This window comes from Prenolepis imparis, unplaced genomic scaffold (assembly GCF_030444845.1).
Source record: "Prenolepis imparis isolate NDT839.2.m4 unplaced genomic scaffold, iyPreImpa1.0 SCAF_13, whole genome shotgun sequence".
NCBI classification, from domain to species: Eukaryota; Metazoa; Arthropoda; class Insecta; order Hymenoptera; family Formicidae; genus Prenolepis; species Prenolepis imparis.
Genome location: NW_028141171.1, coordinates 2588124 through 2608030, shown reverse-complemented (window position 1 = coordinate 2608030; position 19907 = coordinate 2588124). Strand labels below are relative to the sequence as shown.

At 34.8% G+C, this 19907-nt stretch overlaps 1 pseudogene; it reads right to left on the bottom strand.

Moving 5' to 3' along the window:
* Window positions 1–6312: 6312 nt before the first annotated feature.
* LOC145944322 (fatty acid synthase-like) lies at window positions 6313–12674 on the bottom strand (annotated as a pseudogene).
* Between the last annotated feature and the right edge of the window lie 7233 nt (window positions 12675–19907).

Here is a 19907-nt window from a genome sequence, read left to right as displayed (position 1 = left end):
CAGCTTATAAAGAAATACTAAATCAAAGAAAGTTCTTCTTTTTCCAAAGTTATTAAATGAAGTTTGTTTAATATAAACTCATACGAGTGATCAGAAAAAGACATAGGTCTCTCCGTGAGATAGCTAATCCTACGAAGAAAACGGTGTTGAATTTTTTCAATTATAGAACAGTGTTTAGCTTGATATGGAGACCAGACAATAGCGGCATATTCCAGCTGTGATCTAACTAGAGAGCAATACAGTAATTTCAACGTGGACAAATTTTTAAAGTATTTACAGGCACGCATGACAAACCCGAGTTTTTTAGCCGCGCAACTTGTTGCATTTTGAGTATGATTTACGAAAGACAAATCAGAACAGAACACTACGCCAAGATCACGAATGATCTCAGACCTCGAGAGAATGATTTCATTTAAGCTGTAGTCATAAATAGTTTCTATTTTTTTTTTTTTCCACTAAAATGAACTACATGGCATTTAGACAGATTAAGTTTTAATTTATTTGCAGAACACCAAGAATCCAAACGAAAGAGATCATTTTGCAATAGCTCTGCATCAATAGCAGAATCAACCCGGCGAAATATTTTTAGATCGTCCGCAAATAGCAAAAATTTACTATACATAAACGCTTCATTAATGTCATTAATGAATAAATTAAATAACAACGGACCTAAATGTGAACCCTGAGGAACGCCTGATGTAGCATTTATAATCCTAGAGAAACAATTTTTAAATTTGATTATTTGCGAACGATTTGTCATAAAACTTGATAGCCAATTTAACAGTAACCCATCTATGCCAAACGCACGCAATTTACACAATAGCAGAGAATGATCGATACTGTCAAATGCTTTACTGAAGTCAGTATATATGGCATCTCAACTATAGAGTCTTCCTCCATAACTGAGTTAATAAAGTCATGATAAAGGAGGAGATTAGTTGATGTAGAACGACCACACACAAACCCATGTTTTTCATTTATTATTACATTTTTAAATAAGACAGAGAGCTTCCCGGCAATAAATATCTTTGGCATAATATTCTGCTTACTGATTTAAAGATAGGCGTAACTATAGATAATTTCCATAAATTCGGGAAAGTGCCGGATGATAATGATTTATTGTAGATTAACCAAAGTATTCTCGACATAATATAGTTGCATGATTTGAGAAAGATTGGGGGAACACCATCGGTACCCGGACTCGAATTCATCTGTGCGTTATTTATATGAATGAAAACTTCACCAATAGCAATGTCAATATTTAGTAACCTCAGATCATGCGCATATACCACATCCTTGTTTTGATCCTGAGAGACAGAATAATTTGATTGAAAAAAATCCGCGAAACAGTTTGCAATAGCAGAGCCATCCTCAATGTATGAATCATTTTGATGTATAAATTTTGGCAATGCATTAGAAGCAGTTAAAGAGTTCACAAAGCTCCAAAAAATCTTGACATTGCTCGAAATGGCTTCCTCTGAGCTTTGCACATACTCCCTCATGCATTTAGACGAAAGAGATTTACATTGTATTCTTAATTTAGAAAAAGTTAAATAATCCGAATATTGATACGTATTTTTAAACTGATAATGAGCCGCTTTTTTAGCCCTTATGTGGGAGATAAGTTCTGAGGAAAACCACACTGGATACGAGGATTTTCTTACAGTATACGTTGGTATATATGCAGATATCGCAAAGTCAAGATGTCGGTATAAAAACTCAACTGCATCGTTAACATTCAGATCACGCAATTCATCATCCCACAAAATGCTAGCCGCAAGTAGTCATTAATGGCCACATAATTTGCGCGCTTAAAATTTAATTTGTATTCTTTACTCGGCGGGGAAGATGAAACAACCGACAACGGCAAGGATATTTCAATAGCCGGATGATAGCGATCGCATGTACAAAAAGGTTCCGAGGCCGGCGCAATCGAGACATTATGCATTGTAGAAAACACCAGATCCAGAACGCCATGACTCGCATTGACAACATGGTTATGCTGGTGAAAATTAAATTCATTAAAAAAATGCTGGATGACATTTGCCTGTTCTAACATATGACACGAGCTTTTTATGTCATATTGAAGATAAGCATATTTACTATGCCAAGATAAGCCAGGCAGATTATAATCTTCAACAATCAAAATATCCACATTAGGAGACGAGGCAATAACTTCGTCGACAGAGAGGCAGTGCGACTCATAAATATCAGGATCTGATGTCGGAGGCAAATAAATAGTGCCGACAATAATATGTTTATGCCCAAGCCGAACGTCAACATAAAGCTGTTCTACGTTCGACACCGACACCTTCAAGGCCCGACTGAATAAATCGCTTCGTACCGCACCTCCCCCTCGCGAGTATTTGTTATTTTCAGAATTTTTGTCTACACGAAATATATTGTAATTTTTAAATCCCAACTCCGCATCCGCAATACTATTATTCAGCCATGTTTCCACTAATATAATAATATCAAATTTAACAGAGATTGACGATACCGTGCAACGCAAATCAACTAATTTTGTTCTTAAGCCACGAACATTTTGATAATAAACTAAAGGGGCCTGAACTAGTTTTTTGATCTTGTATTTATATCAATGATTTTTGGCACTCCGTTTTTATAGCGAATAGTTTTATTTGTATCGCCCGCATCCTTTAGCATCTTCAATTTAGATTGCAGCTCCTTGAGATACGCTCTTTGTTTCACTGTCTGATCTTGGAATATTTTTACAGGACCCGAGTACTTGTATTTGTTGCGCAATACAGCCAGAGCATCCTCCTTGATTGGCAGAGATACGCGCATTGGTCTAGAATGTCCTTGTCGTTTCTTTCCTAGCCTCATTGTTTTGATGTGAGAGACCCTATCAGGTTTTATTTTGGAAATAATATCCTTCGCAAGATCGTCATCAACACCATCTCCACCATCATGTTCATCCAGATTAAGAAGTATTAGATTCGATGACCTCCTCTCCCTGTCCTCCAGCTCCTCAATTATATCAGATTCTAGTGATGGGGAAGAGGCTAATGGTGTAGAAGCTAGCATGTCTTCAAATTGATTTAATCTAACGGACAATCTTTGAATGTCATCCGTTAATTTATCCATATCGGCACGGTAAATCTCCCTCATCTCCTTTCGGAATTCAATAAACTCCATGCGAATCATCTCCTTTATGGTGCTGAGAAGAGTGGAGTCAGCATCAACTCCTTGAGCTTTCGCTGTACCCCGGCAGCTCAAAAACTGCCCATTTTGATGAGGATGGCCAGTACGGTTAGTACAAGAGGGGTGAGATGCAATACGATTGCTGTCGAACATGATGGGCAAAATTTCGAGCAATTTATGGGTTAATAAATGTTTCATAAAAAAGTTGTTTCAGTTTTTCCACTTCTTCGAATATCAATCTAAATTCAAAAATCCTTAGAATCCAGTTTACTACTTACATACTAAAGATGTCGATTATCTCGTAAACGATGCATAGTAGCAATTTTTTACTAGATATGATTTTGATTGCAAATAACCTCTACTATGTAAATATGCAAAAAATTATAGGTATCCATTTAAAAAAACTATGTTGACCTTTATAACTCGAAAAGGTCACGAGTAAAAAAAAATTTTTTACATGCACTTTGTAGCTGACTCAAAGCCGTGCAAATTTCTCTTATTAAACTTTCTTGTAACTTTGATCAGTTGCGAGATATTTGCTCGGACACTTATAAACAAACACCCTGTATATATATATATATATATATATATACACACGCACTATATATGTGTACAAAATTAATATAACATTAACGTGTTTTGCAAATAACGTTTGTAATATTACCTATGTGTTACAAATTACATTGTCGTAATATTATAAATCTTTTTATGCAATATTACCTGAATAAAAATTTTTATATATTCAATATGTATTCTAAATGTAATTCTGGTAATATTACTTATAAATAACATCTTATATTATTGTTACGTTGTAAGAGTATAACAGACGTAATATTACTTGTAACTTCTAAGTTATATAACTGTTAGAAACTGTGTTCACTGGGTATATGTATATGTATTGCTTAGAATAATACAAAAGTGTTTATTATAACAAGGATTACTTTTTATAATTTTATAATTTTCAATCTTACGCATAAAATACACTTTATGCATTATTACATACAAGTTGACATATTCATATTTTCTATAAGAGATCTATATATATATGCATTCTAGATATTAGATGATGTTACTATATGCAAGCAGCTATTATGCCGCCTTGTATAACTCAAAATAATATTTATTTATTTATTTATTTGGTCGAATTGAATCTTCTGTGCCCAATAATATTTTTGCGTGAATTTATGTACATTTTTCGCTTAACAAAACTCTACGTGCCGTTAGTAGTGTCGGTCTTCAAATGCAGTCTCAAGACCGACAGTAACAGCACGTAAGTTTGTTAAGCGAAAAATGTACATAAATTTACGCGAAAAATATTATTAGGTACAGAACATTCAGTCCGATCATGTATTGGCACATTTTCAATAATCCAATAGTAATATTGCATATATATGTTTTATTGTGCATTATTGCTGCAATGTTATATATAACAATATTTCTGAAAGCGGACATTTTACCGTTGCTGCAATCTTGCATCAATCCTGCAGCAACATTTCACAATGTTTATGCAATGTTGTAATATTGCAATGAAATGTTGCCACAATGTTGCTGCAATCTTGTTGTGCTGTATAATGATAAGTAGATGAGAATTGGATTAGACTCGATAATTTATATTAATCTATTTGATCGGATCTGGACAAAGATCTTTAGGTTAAATAAATGGAAGATTAGATTGAATTCGTCTTTGTTGAAAAGAGAATAAAAAATGAGACATTAATGATCAGAGAAAAGAGTAAGGTCAAGGGTTTGGAGGGCAAAAGAAAGGGGACAAGGAATTGATTTGCTCTATTTATTAGATAGGAGAGAGTTAGATAGGAGTGAGAGAAAGAGAAGAGTTTAGGTAGTGGTTTTTTAATCGTTTGATAGTATTTCAGATAGAGGACATAGAGATAAAAGGATTTTAGGATTTACAATAGGATCTCTAATTAGGACGTTTAGCTCTTTTAAGTCATGGTTTCCAGTTTTTTAAATATGAGAAAATTTTGATAGGAAGAGTTTCTACAATAATTACATAAGGCTTCTTTTCTGATTGTGAGAGCGACAGCTTTAGAGCACTCGTCATTCTACCATGAAGCGGAAGGAGAGGAAGATTTTTTAAAGGAAACCTTGTTACCGGTGTTAATAGAAAGGGATAGTGCGCTTTTGATGTGCTCAATAAATATATATTTTTCACTTTGTTCTTCTCCTATTAGTATTCCATCGTCCACATAAAATCCTAAGATGATTGTCCTGTGTTCCTTTTAACATAGATGCATTGCTCGGCTTTCAAAAGTTCGAAACCTTTTTGTCCGAGGAAAAACGAAAAACGTTGATTCCACTTCAGTAAAACTTGTTTTAAGCCGTACAAGGCTTTTTGTAGTTTGTTAATCTTATTACTATAATTATATTCTTTTGGTGTATATATATACATATATATAAATATTCTCGTTCAGTTCCTTATAGAAATGCGATTTTTATGTCAAACGTGACGAGGTGATAATTTTTCTTCACTGATAATTTTTTTTCTCTTCAACGCAAGAAATATTCTAAGTGAGCTGCTGTCCACTACTGAATTAAATGTTTCATCGAAATCTACTCCAGGTTTCTCTTCGCAACTTCAAACGGCTAATTTCGCTTTATTCCATTTTCTCGGAACTAAGATCAACCAGTTTCTACGTCACATTTCTTTTTAGGAATTCTTTCTCTTCTTCTATAGCTCTTTTTCATTTTTCTCTTTCAGGATCCGCAATTGCTTGTTCATATGTCAAATAGACATATTCTCCATATCTCTGAGGTGATTTTATTATTCTAGTTTTCTTCTTATTCTAGTTTTCTTATTCGACTTTCGCGTAGATTGTTCTTGTCTTAATTTTTATCATCTTCCTCTTGCGTATGATATTTATTAGACAAATTTATTTCTTCTTGAAAAATTTTTTTTCAATTTTATTTTTTATATTTCTTCATGTTCATTTTTGTCTTTATCATATTTCGATTTAAAATTAAACACATTGTTGTTTTTTCTTATGATCGAGGCTCCAACTTTTTTTTTAAAGTTACGTGTTATTAAAATTTTCCTCCTTTCCGAGTTCCACACTCTATAGTGCGTTCACGGAGAGAACGACCACGCTCCGCGCAGCTTTGGATATATCATTATGAAGTGTGTATAATTGTCTATACTGCGTTCACGGAAAGATCGACCACGCATTTTGTCCAGTTCGGACAAATATCATCCAACTGAACGTCCATTTTGCCCTCTTCCATGTCGCCAAACGGATCTTGCAGGCTAGACCCGGCAAAACCAGTAGAGGGAGCCCGCGCGTATTAACTCATTTAGAGAGAGTATTGAGATTGTGTGCCGGAGCCCAAAAGTATAATAATAACGTATTGAATAGCTCGTTCGAGTCCCTCCATTTGATCCCCACTCTGCCCAAAGCTGTGCGAAGAGTCGTTCTTTCCGTGAACGCAGTATAGCATCGTGAGGATATATTGTTTGTTATTTCAAGTAGATACTTGCACAGGACCACACATGTTCATATACACTAGTTTCAGAAGTCTCTTTGGATATTCTCTCTTTTCAAATAGTAATCTAATTTGTTTAGCTTTCATGCACGTTCAAGTCTTCGATGCCAGTTCTCGACTGACAAGTAAACCTACGGAAGTGCCACTCACCGATTTTAATGAAACTTTGCACATTTGTAGAACTATGAAAAATACTCGATACGTATTTTTTTTTATCGGCCAAGGTTCGCTCTGAAGGGTTGAAACGACAAGGGTTGGATTTTATGCACCAGGTGGAATAAGTTGAATATTTCAAGACATTAAATAAGTATAGGGGTTTTTTGTGGTCGCCGAAACTGAATCTGATGTTAAAATTATGGAAATCAAAATGGCCGACCCAATATGGCCTCCAGGTACATAAAAAAAGTGTTCAGTTCGGCCTTGTGGAAAGGTACTCTTGAGAAACTGCTGTTTTTCCGGAGTGCCGACGGTGGTGGAGACCGTGCAGCCGGCATGCAGAGCAATGGTGATCGCCGCTTGACCGATGCCGCCCGCGCCACTGTGAATCAACACGCTTTCGTCCGCTTTTAATCGGCCCCGTACAAACAAAGCGTAGTAACTGATGACGTAAGCGACCGGTATTGTCGCCGCCTGCTCCAACGTCCACTTGTCAGGTACCTTCCAAAGAAAACCGGAATCCGGCAACACGGTGGTCACCAATCCTCTAGATTTGGTTATACCCATCACTCTACAGCCGTTTGCGTCTCTCCCGGAGAACTCTAGTCCTAATGTGGAGTCTTCTGCAACAATCCCTAACAATGAAAGAGCGTTCGTTGGCTGTTTACCGATCGCCAGCATAATATCCCTGTTAATACAATAATACAAAATTCATTTAGTTTAAAATTTATTCAACAAGTATTTATCATCATGACAACATACGATCCCCGTTTATAATCAGTCGAACAAGCAAAGAATAATGTTTGCCGAAACTTACCTAAAGTTTAACGACGCATAGTACACAGTGCAGAATCTATCTAAATGTTTAGTTTGAGAATACGTTAACGGGCTTTGAATCCATGCCAGGCTACTCAAATCTCCTATTGTCCGTGCACTCACATAGGCGTGCTCCACTCGCACGTCGTTATGCTGATCTAATTGCAAGTGTCGATAACTGCCCCATTGACCTCCCTTCAAAACATTAGCCATTAATCCTTTTTCCAGTTGCTGCGCGTAGAACTGCGAGGATAAATCGAATTTGAGAGCGTTGCTGTCCTGGATGAAAACATAATGCACGTTTGCGATCTCGCGCCGGATGCAGGTCATGAATCCAGCTAGACCTGCGAATAAAAAGTGACAAGATGTTGCTGATAAACGCTCGAATAAAACTCGGAAAAAAAAGATAATTTTTAGATAAATATTTTTAAAAATGGAAAAAAATGAGTTTTTAAAATCATTTAAAGAAATATTATATATAAGCATGCAGATAAGCATATTTGTATATAATTTCGCTTATAATTTTACCGAATAACTCTTCGCCTTGGGATACAAAAAGCACTTCTTGACTATTGCTGTCGTATTTTCTCAACACCGCTTTTGCATTTTCCAACCATGAGAAATTCTTTTCCGTGATCTGTATTACGATCGGTTCTCGCTTCTCCCTTCGTTTTTTCAACAAGATGTAACTCTTTCCCGAGGTATCGATTTGTTTACCGATCAGCATCAGATTCGCCTCCTTCAGTGCGGTCTTCAAGTCGAGTTGCGTGGCAGTCTCTTTCAGAAGAATAAAGCAAGTGGAATTTAAGGCAGTCGCCAAGTTTTTGAGAACGGTGTAAGATTGTTCAGAGAGAACGTCCGCCGCTATGACGAGATGCACATTTGGACCTGAGAATGCATCGTTCGCATCCCATGTCACTACGTTAACATTAACGTTCATTTCATTGAAACTTGTGTAATCGTCAATCGCGGAACTGACGGCCACTTGTAGGTCAATCTAAAACAATAGAAGCGACATGTTTTCACGTACTTAGAACTCGAAAAAAAAGACTTATGATATATGTAATAAAATTTCCTCTTGTAAAAATTGATGACATAAAAATTTTGTAGCGAGTATACTTACGTTGACTAAAGGCTCTCCATCGAAAATATCGCTTATAAGCGGCGCCAAGAGATTTCTCGCGGCTCGGCTATTCGCGACTTCGATGGCCTTGATTCTCGACGTCGTTATGTTTTCACACGCAATTTGCAACAGCACAGTGAGCGCGTGCAGCTTCTCTTTCGTTGAATCTTTCAAGACCAGGCTGCGCGCATTTTCGTATGGCACGAAAACGTAACGTTTGTACTTGGGTTTGATTTGAATCTACTGTCGTTGAGGCGTGGTAGGTTTCATCCCTCTTAATTCGAAACCCCCCGATTTGACGATATTGACGTTTTTATAGTGATATACCGGTAATCCAGCGTCTTTCGGTAACTCCTCGACCAATTGTTTGTGAAGCAAAGGATCAATCACGGCGTAACGGACCTTCGAGCCATACACCAATTTCCGATCGATGGACAATAATTTAAACTGAAACATGTTATCTATGTACGAGGACCATTCGTTGAACCAGCGTAACTCGCCAATGGTGATGGAACTGTCGCACGATTTTATTCCCTCGAAAACACCGCTGTATTCGTATCCGCGCAATCTCAATTCCTTATAAACGTCCTCAGTGTTCAATAAAAATCCAGCGGGTGGCATCGGAAGCGGCGCCAGATCCAGCTGATCTTTCTCGGTGGCCTCGACAACGCGGATGTTCCCGCTGACGACAATCGAATCGGATTCGCGGACTTCGAAGTCGCCCTTTCTCTCAAGAATATTTACCGAAAACTTGATCGTTTTCTTCTCCGGTACGAAGGTAACACGCTGGAACTACACGTTCTCGAGGATTATTGGCAGTAGTTCGAAATCGGTATCATGTAGTTTCGCGAAAACTTTCCAAACCATCACAAGAAGGCCGGCGCCCGGGAAGACATATCGCCCGTCGATTCTGTGTCCCGCTAGATACGCGTCTGTTTCTCTCGACAAATTTACTTCCACAACGTGCTCCCCAGACAATTGTTTCTTCTGATTGAAATTCTTCTGACTGGGTACCTCCCATGTGGCGGAGTGGTCCCATTTGATCAGAGGTCCGATCATTGGTGTTCCGCGACTAATGGGAAAACTGATCGGTGGATATAGTTTGGAGATATCAGATTGCGCACCGGCCATGTACATCTTTCCCACATTAGACAGTAGACAGATCAGATTGTTTGGATGATTTTGTTTTTGGAGACTGATATTGGTCACCGTCGATGGTAACGATCTACGCAGGATCGACTGCAGCAGGCAATGCGGTGCGATCTCGATAGTTATCGCGTTCTCCGGAATGTGCGCGATCGCTTCCTGGAAGAGCACCGGCGACAACATATTGTTTACGTGATACTCCGATGAACTGAATTGTGCGAGTTGGTTGTCCCACGCGGCCTCGGGTACCGAACTGGAGATCCATTTGGCAGATCTTTGCTTTGGCTTTGGTATGATCATGTCGAGCAAAGCGCGGTATTTTGATTCAGTCGGAGAAACGTATTTGCTGTGGAAGGCGACACCAGATGAGTTGATTATTTTAGTAAAGATATCTTTGCTCTTCAGTTCTTTTACAAACTTCTTCACAGATTCGATTGGGCCAGAAATAGTGACCGAGTCCGCAGAATTGTGACAGGCTGGAGTGATATCAGGCGGACATATCTTCTTGGCTTCCTCCCAATTCACATTGATCACCGCCATAGCGCCTAGTTCTAAATTGGAGTCTAAGATCGATTTGCCTTTGTAATAGGCTGCTAAGATCGTTTGCTCTAGCGTAAACGCGCCGTCGGCATATGAACAACTTAACTCGCCAAGGGAGTGTCCAATTATGCCGTCCGGTCGAATACCTATAAGTGTTAGCATGTCGACGAGAGCAATCTGGATGGCCACGATTGATACGGTAGCAATCATCACATTCTCGTATGTCTCATTGCTGCCATTTAAGATGATATTCATTAGGTCGACATCATGGCTCATCAACATGTTTGCGCATTGCTGTAGACTACGTTGACACATTTTGATGTCGAGCAGTTCGTGACCCATGCCTGGCCTATTGAGTATTCATACCGGAAAATAAAAACCAAATGGGACGTTTCTGATCATCATTAATTTCGACAATTTCGCGCGTACCATCATGAGCGAGTATCTCGTAGCCGCAAACGTTGTGTCCCGATATATTGTCCTTGTGCACGGCATGCAATAGAGACAGAAACTCGTCGTTCTGTCGATGCTCATTTGCCTTGTCCAGTAACACCTGTACAGCTTCCTTCGTGCGGCCCGACACGGCTACCAGCTTCGGTAGTAGCAACTCAACAGTCTCTAGCGCCGATGACATTTTTGCCTTCGGATTGCTGCGCAGAATGATGTGCGAATTCGCGCCGCCAGCGCCAAATGAATTGACACCCACGAGACCGCCGTCCCACGGCGTGGCCTTGTCAATTACGCGAATACGTCTCTCGCACAACGCAGGAATCTTCGGATTTGGAATAGCAAAGTGCAGATTCGCGGGGATCACACCGGCTTCCATCACAATCAGCACCTTGGCGATCGAGCATAGTCCGCTGGCGGCTTCTGAGTGGCCCATATTTGATTTAACCGAGCCGATCTGCAGCGGTGTCTTCCTGTTCTTGCAAAACAATCTATCGATGGCGCTGACTTCCTCCGGATCACTCGCTTGGATACCGCTACCATGCGCCTCCACGTAAATTACGTCTTCGGGATTGATACCCACCTCGCTATACACCTTCTGCAACATCAAGTACTGAATGTCACCGCTTGGATACGTGAAACCCTCGGGTTTGTAGCCGTCTGTGTTTATTGCCGTATTCATCACTGTGGCGTACACTCTGCGCGCATCCTTTGATTTCTGCAGAAATATTGCGACCACTGCTTCGGCTCTTGCGAAACCATTAGCCGTAACGTCGAATGATTTACACTTGCCGTCATTGGACAGCATATTCAATCGATGAAACTGAAGACTATAAGCCGGATCGAGCACGAGATTCAATCCGCCGATGATCGCTGCGTCGCATTCGCCGGCGTGCATCGCTACGACTGCTTGATGCATAGCAGTCAAAGCCGAGGAACAGGCCGTATCCAACGAGAAACTGGGTCCGATTAAATCGAAAACGTAAGAGATTCTGTTGGCGAACATTGCTCTGCTACATCCGAGCAATCCATATCCTGCAAACAGATGATAAGTATTTTTTTTTGTTCACTTAAAAAAGATTTGGCTAAAGCTTGGCTGAAATTTGAAGCGTTCTTATAACAAAAATTAAAATATTATAATATGAGAATATAATATATTATGCAAAAATTCCTTATTTATAGGCAAACTATTATTAAAGATAACAATTTAACTGTCAGTTTTGTTATCGTGTTTACTTTAAATTAAATTAATAAAATTAAATTTATTAAATAATAATATTAATGCCATGTACATAATATATTGTATATTATTTTTAAATTTGTATGTGTATTTGTGATACAAAAGTAATATATTTTAATTAATCTTTATTTCAAAATCTTATACCAGGTGAGGCAATAATTATTAGCACCTTAATATCTTTATAAATATTGATTTTAGACAAAAATGTTTCAAACAAAAGTTGTAGGGTTTCGAGGGGGACATAACATCGTAATCAATAATTGCCCTTGAGTGGCGTTTTTCAAGGTCATTTGAAGGTCATTTGTTTTTTTAAATAGAATTATCTAAATTTTTTTATATAAATCGATTCCCCGCAATATTCACTATAAAAAGTTATAAGGGCAACATGGCCAAAAAATTAATCGATAAAAATTTAATATTACATTTACTTAAAAATAATTAATTAATATTTTTTTCGAAAGATTTTCAAAAAGTCTCGGTGGGTCGCAGTCTTTTTGTTGGCGAACTGCATGCGGCCCGCGGGCCGCGTGTTTGATATGCTTGCATTAATTTATAAAATATCTTGTAAACTATTTATTTTTTGGCCATGTTGCCCTTATAACTTTTTATAGTGAATATTGCGGGAAATCGATTTATATAAAAAATTTAGATAATTCCATTTAAAAAAACATAAATGATCTTCAAATAACCTTGAAAAACGCCACTCAAGGGCAATTCTTGATTACGATGTTATGTCCCCCTCGAAACCCTACAACTTTTGTTTGAAACATTTTTGTCTAAAATCAATATTTATAAAGATATTTAAGGTGCTAATAATTATTGCCTCACCCGGTATTTCTATTTTAGCCAGATAGAGCAAGATCGAATTATTCGAAGATCAAGATGCCTACTAAAATTGAAAGTGACATCGTCATTAAGGGCATTTCAGGTAATTATGCCGATTATATCGAGCAACCGCGGTACAATCAATCAGTTTCGTTATAGAAGTGAGATGCATTTATATTTTGTAAAAGGCGATTTTTTGTCGACTTTTAAAGGTGACGGAAAGTCGACTTCAAGCAGTCATTTTTATATTTATATTTTAAAATAAAATAAAAGTATAATAACCTCAAATATAGTCGCGGTTAAAAGAAAGTTGCCCAATAATATTAGTGAAGATGAAATCGCCGGCTGCAAACAATAATCAATTTTATGTTGTGGTAACTGCAGAATGAACTGCTGCAGTGCCATCCAACTGGGTATTCCCAGAAATTATGACGATGTGGTGGCCCAAGGGAGAAACAATTAACGATGGCAATAGCAAAAAATCAAGAGCCTTCAGGATCTTGGAATGAATTAGTTTATCAGTATTTAATAGGACCTTTTGGTATGTATATATATTTTGTGTACACTTCAACTATCAGATTAAAAAATTTCGGTATGTTTGTTGTGCGACTGAAATTATCATTATTTGCTTCAGATACATATGTGGAAGCTCGGAATAATGAGAAGAGGGCTATTTCCATCAACACGGATGACGATACCGAAGCATTGTGCAGGGCAGTTCAGCTAAAAAGAACAGTTTATTCATAATAATAAAAAAGTACAAAAAGTAGACTGAAACCTGACGTAAAAGATCGAGTTTGAAGTCGACTTTAATGTCGACTTTTAGTTGGCGTTTTTTGGAGCTCTGTGAAGTTAGCACCTCTAATTGCAAATTTTTATAAAATTCTGATAGCATTTGTTTGTCCACGATTTGTCCACATTTGTCCAACAAAAAATTTCGTTTGTCCACCTTCCAAAACGAAGTTATGACAGAAAAAAGTTTTTCGAAAAAATTTCATCACTAGCACCCCCATGAAAAGATTTCTTTAATTTCAAAGCACCAAACGATTGTCCAGGATTAGTCCACGTTTGTCCACTAAAAAATTTCGTTTGTCCACCTTCTCAAAAATAGTTGCAACAAAAAAAAGTTTGAAAAAATTTTATTAGTAGCACCCCCAATTGCGAATTTTTATAAAATTCTGATAGCATTCGTTTGTCCACGATTTGTCCACATTTGTCCAACAAAAAATTTTGTTTGTCCACGCACGGAAACATAGTTAGTGATATCGCACGATCGTTAAAAAACAATGGATTGAGAGTAGTCTACAAAGTACCAAAAAAATTGGATACAGTTATAAAATGCTGCAAAGAAAATCTACCTACAGATCTTAAAACTAACGTAGTATACAAAATTGACTGCAAAAATTGCAGTGCCTCATACATTGGACAAACAAAAAGACACCTGCGCACACGAATAAAAGAACATTTTAATAATATCAAATTGCACACGACAAATCATTCGGTTCTAAGTAAACATAAATCTGAATCCGGTCATGAATTTGATTGGGAAACTCCCAATATTTTGCATAGTGAAAAATATGTTAGAAAGAGAGAAATAGCAGAAATGTTTTTTATCAAAAAATTTAATAACACAATTAACCTACAGAAAGACACGGATAGCCTACCTAATATCTATGACAAAATAATACAGGTCGTTTAATATAGCTTAGTCGTTGTTTATATCATTTACCGACGATCCTTCACATGGATACGATGTGTTTCTCTTTTAATAATAATATATAAAACAATACTGCGTCCGATCTTATAATTAATGATAACGTATCTATAAGTACTTTTATTTTCTAAGATTGAATTTGTTATTCTGAAACTGATCAATGCGGCGATCGAATTAATATATATATGTAATTTCCAGTGTATCACTTGAAAAGGACCACAACCACATGGTCGAAACGTTGTGAGCTTAATAAAGCACTATTGCTAGTTTGGTCGAATACTTTACCATTTATTATTTTATATACTAGCGACTTGTAAAATAACGAATATTATTTTATATAGTTATAAACAATTAAAACGAAATATCAAATATAAAAAGAAAATTGGAGGTTTACAGCGATGTTGATTTCGCAAGAGATATCAAGAGATATCAAACTCGTAAAGTATTGTGTTGTTTCGTTGAACTGGCTAATTGTAAGTCACAAACAGGAAAGTGTTGCTCCATCAACGATTGAAACGGAATATATAGCTGCAAGCAAAACCGGAAAGCAGTAACTTATTTGATTGAAGAGACTTTGTACACAACGAGAGAGAGAGAGATTATCTATATTCTCTATGAATAACTTGAGTGCTATTCGACAAAAAACCCGAAATTTCACAAAAAAGCATGCACATAGAAGTGCGTTATCACTTTGTTTGAGAAGGAAATTTCGATATTGAGCATCTGAGTGGAGAAAAGCAGATTGCAGACTTGTTGACAAAAAATTACCGAAACTACGATTCATGGAATTGACTGAGTAAATTAGACTTTACATTAAATCAAATTGAGGAAATATGTTAAGGAGTTTTTTTAATTTGGCGCATAGCAATATATAGTGAAATAATTTCCGCTTTAATAAAATAATTAATTAATTAAAAAATTTTAATTAAATTTAATGTGAATTTAATGATTTAAGACTTTATTATTTATCCATATGCTTCTTATTATAAATTATTTAATAAACTATTATATAAAAAAAGTTACTTTTTATAATTTTAAGTCAATATATAATAAGCTATACTTTTATATATAATACAATAATTAATTTATTACTTTAAAAAAAATTCATAAATAAAGTTGTTACAAAATTTAAAAGCATGATAACTGATATTGGAAAACAGTAAAAAAACTTATTATTGACATTTTTAATGAGATTTTCCAATTTTTTAAAATATTTATTGTACTGTACTTGCATCAGTCATTTGTAGAAGTAGATTTTCAAAAGTGAATGAATGAAGAGATGTATCTAAAAATGCATTAAATCAATGGAACGAACATTTGCGAAAAATCTATAGAAAATAGTGTTTTTATAATAAGGCGCGTGCTCATAGTAAATACTTATATAATGTATTGAAGAATCTATAATATATAGAGAATATATTTATACACAATAAGCAGTTATATATTTCGAAAAAAATGAGTCTATGCGAAATAATGCCACGTTGAAAGTCTAACTTGTTGTATCAGCATGCTCGGATGAAATGCAACAAAAACGTCGCATATAAGTGCTGCGCACAATTCGCTTTTGCGTTATCATTTTGTTTTTCCACATGTTGGTTTTTATTACGAATTGCAAATACATATAATACGTAGATATAAATAGTCGATTAAATGCTAGAAGTGTTTGATTAATTAAGATAAAAAAAGCAGATTTTTAAATTGTAATTGACCAATCGCTTCCAAGTATTTGTTTAAGCGACAACTATAATAAGTAGATAGCGCTGTGCGAAAAAAGAGCAAAGATGAGTAATGTTGCTTTCTCTCTCTCCTCTCTCTCCTCTCTTTCTCTCTCTCTCTCTCTCTCTCTCTCTCTCTCTCTCTCTCTCTCTCTCTTTCTCCCATATAAATGAGATAACAATAACACAATATTACAAAGATAGTAAACATTATCGGACATAAATAATTTTTTTATTTTCATATTTTTATTTATAATATATTTTTATTTATAATATTATATATTTTTTTAGATAAAGCATAAATTTACTCCTTTTTTATTTATTAACATATAAAATTTTTGTTGAATTTTTGAATATAAAATTTTGAGAAAAATTTTTTTTATTTACTCTATAATAAAATCTTTAAAAAAACTTAATAATTTTCTGCATTAAGTGCATTTGTTTCACGTATATATACAATTTCTCTATTTATAAGAATACTTTTTTAAATAAAGCTTAAATGTTTGTATGAATTTCTTTATTTTTATAATTAAAAGGAAACTTTAATAACAAAATTCTTATACAAAATTTTATTAAAGTTTTAGAAGTCTTAAGATTTATTATAGATAGGTGCAGAATTCGTTATTTAAAAATTCTGCCTTAAGGGGATCCTAGTCGGATGGTCGAACTCCGATAGGTTAGCACCACACATATCCAAACATATACACGTATACACATATACACACGATAGGTTAGCACCACACATATCCAACATATGCACGTATGCACACATATGCGTGAAAATGTTTTTAATATATAACTTTTTTATTAGACTTGCAATCTCACTTTTTATTGTTTACTAATATTTCTTCATGTTAACCCTATCGCGTATACTATATTTTATCCACAGATAAACTGCAGAACTATTTTTATTAAATAAGTATTGTTACGAGCTGACATGAAAGAAGCCGATAACAAAACTGTAATTTTTGATTTTTATATGATTTATATATGGAATTATAGCTAACGCGGTCCGTTTTTATAAGTACTTTAATCGTGGAAAAGGATTTATTGATCTGTATAGTCAATAAAAAGATATCCCAAAATAATAAAGTTGGTTCTGCCGTACCGACAGAATTAACTTTAGGATCCGACTAGGATCCCCTTAATAATTGATGTAAAAACTTATTTTTTATTTTTTAAATGCAAGAACACAGGTTTTTTTTATTTTAATAAATAATTTTGTTTAAATATAAAATAATTTATTTTCAAAAATAATTTTTATTGTATGCAATAAACAATAGTTTATTTAATATAACAAAACATTTTTGTAAACAAAGTATATATTTATTTAATTTAAAAAAGATAAACTTAGTGTATTTATTTGATTGAAAAAATTTTATTTTTAATATATCATAATTGACAGATTATATGTCTTCTGTATTCAGTTATTTTCGTCATCAATTGGTGTTTTATCTGACTTACATATTGTGTCGCAATCTTTACAATTGATTCTGCATACAATATAGGTCTAATGGGTCTTTGTGTGCATTTTAAAGTCGGAATTCTAGAAGCTTCTTATATGGCTCATGAGTTATTAGAATTATAACATATGTTCATAAAAATACCGGGTGTTCAAAATAAAGTGTTATAAATTTTATGTAGCTGCATGTTGCAAATTGTATACTTTTTCTTAAAAATAACTATGCGTTTTCTTTATATTAATTGATTTGTCTAATTATTCTATGCATACAAGTATTAAGGTAAGATTATCGAAAACTAAATATTTTACGAGATATTTTGTATTTTATATCAAAATATGTCAGATATATTAAGATATAAAATATTTCATAAAGCGTTAAATTTTTGGCTATTTTATCTTTATAATTTTTTATGCAGAATGTTACAAGGAATTTATTTACATAAAACACTTAGGGTAATTCCATTTAAAAAAATCAAGTTGACCTTGAAATGACCTTAAAAACCGTCACTTATAAACATTCCTATAACATTAATTTATGTCCTCCTTGAAATACTGCAACTTTTATTTGAAACATTTTTCTCTAGAAACAATATTTTTGGAGATAAAAATTTGTAACGCTTTATTTTGAACACCCGGTATAAGCAAATAATATGTAAATTTTGACAACTCTGCGTAAGAATTAACAAATCAAGAAATTTAATAGCGTTGGTTAATTATATTATTGATATATATATTCATTTATTATTCGTTCATTCTCATCAAATCTTTAAACTCGCGGCTTATTTACTGACAATGTATAAGTGAATGACAAGTCGCGAATCATGAATTACTAGTAATAGTGAATTATCCTAGTTTCATCGCTTGATGCAATGTGGTTCACTTATCGTGGATCGGCAAGTTTCTACTGTTGTAGAATTCTAACTTAAGAAACTGTTTAAAGTCAGGTCCACAAATCAAGCAAATAAATACAAATACACATTGCGAATATTTATTAACAAATATCAGTAAAAATATCAATTATTTTATAAAATTTATTATTTTATACAATTAAAAATTAATAATTTTTTTAAAAATTAAAAATTAATAATGAAATTTAATTAAATAAATAAATTTAATAATTAAATTTAATAATTTTATAAAAAGTAATTTATATATACAAAATTTTAAGGTTATCTAAAAAATTGTTTAAATTAATATTTGTTTTAATTAACATTTTCTTATGCTCGCTCATTGATATCATTTGTAATTTATTCAGTTTACATTAATTCAACTATTTATATCCTATTATACATATACTTGTGTTTTTATTTTCAATTAATCTATCTTATGTAAAAATTTTGTTTTTCTCTACGGATATTAAAATATTCACTTTTTAAGATACAATATTTATTCAAATATAGTCAAATTAAATTTTTTTAGTATCAGTAAAAAATCTAAATATTTATTACTTCAAAAGCTTTTATGAAACAAGAGGTCAAATAAAAACACAAGTTGTTGCATGTAATACTCATTAGGATTCGTATGTTTATCTCTAAATATACATGAGTTTACATTGGAAAAGTAATCCGCGAATGGGGATGATTTTCAGGATTGGGACTGAGAGCACGAATCTCCGTCATCGTGAAAAAACGCCAACAACGCTCGCATCCATCTCTTCAACTCGCATTGCCAAAGAATTGCCGAGCCTTAGTGATCACTTTATACCAAGCTGGCTGCACTTCTGTACTCTTCTTCTAATCTAAATACGAAGTACAGTCAACGATGATCCGTCTGTCTATCTGTATGTCCACCATTTTGGCCAACCGTTCGTCTGCCTCTTCCCTCTCTCTCTCTCTCTCTCTCTCTCTCTCTCTCTCTCTGTCTCTCTCTCTGTCTCTCTCTCTCTTCCCCTATCATTCCGGCTACAACCTACAACCTTCAACCACTACGCAAATCAGTTGACGATCTGCCAGCGAGCGGTACGGATGCATCGTCGTGGTAGGATTTTGTACAGAAACGAAGCAATCGCTTAACGTCGACTGCGGAGATTCTGCCTTTAGTACTCTGCGTTGATACCACTGCTT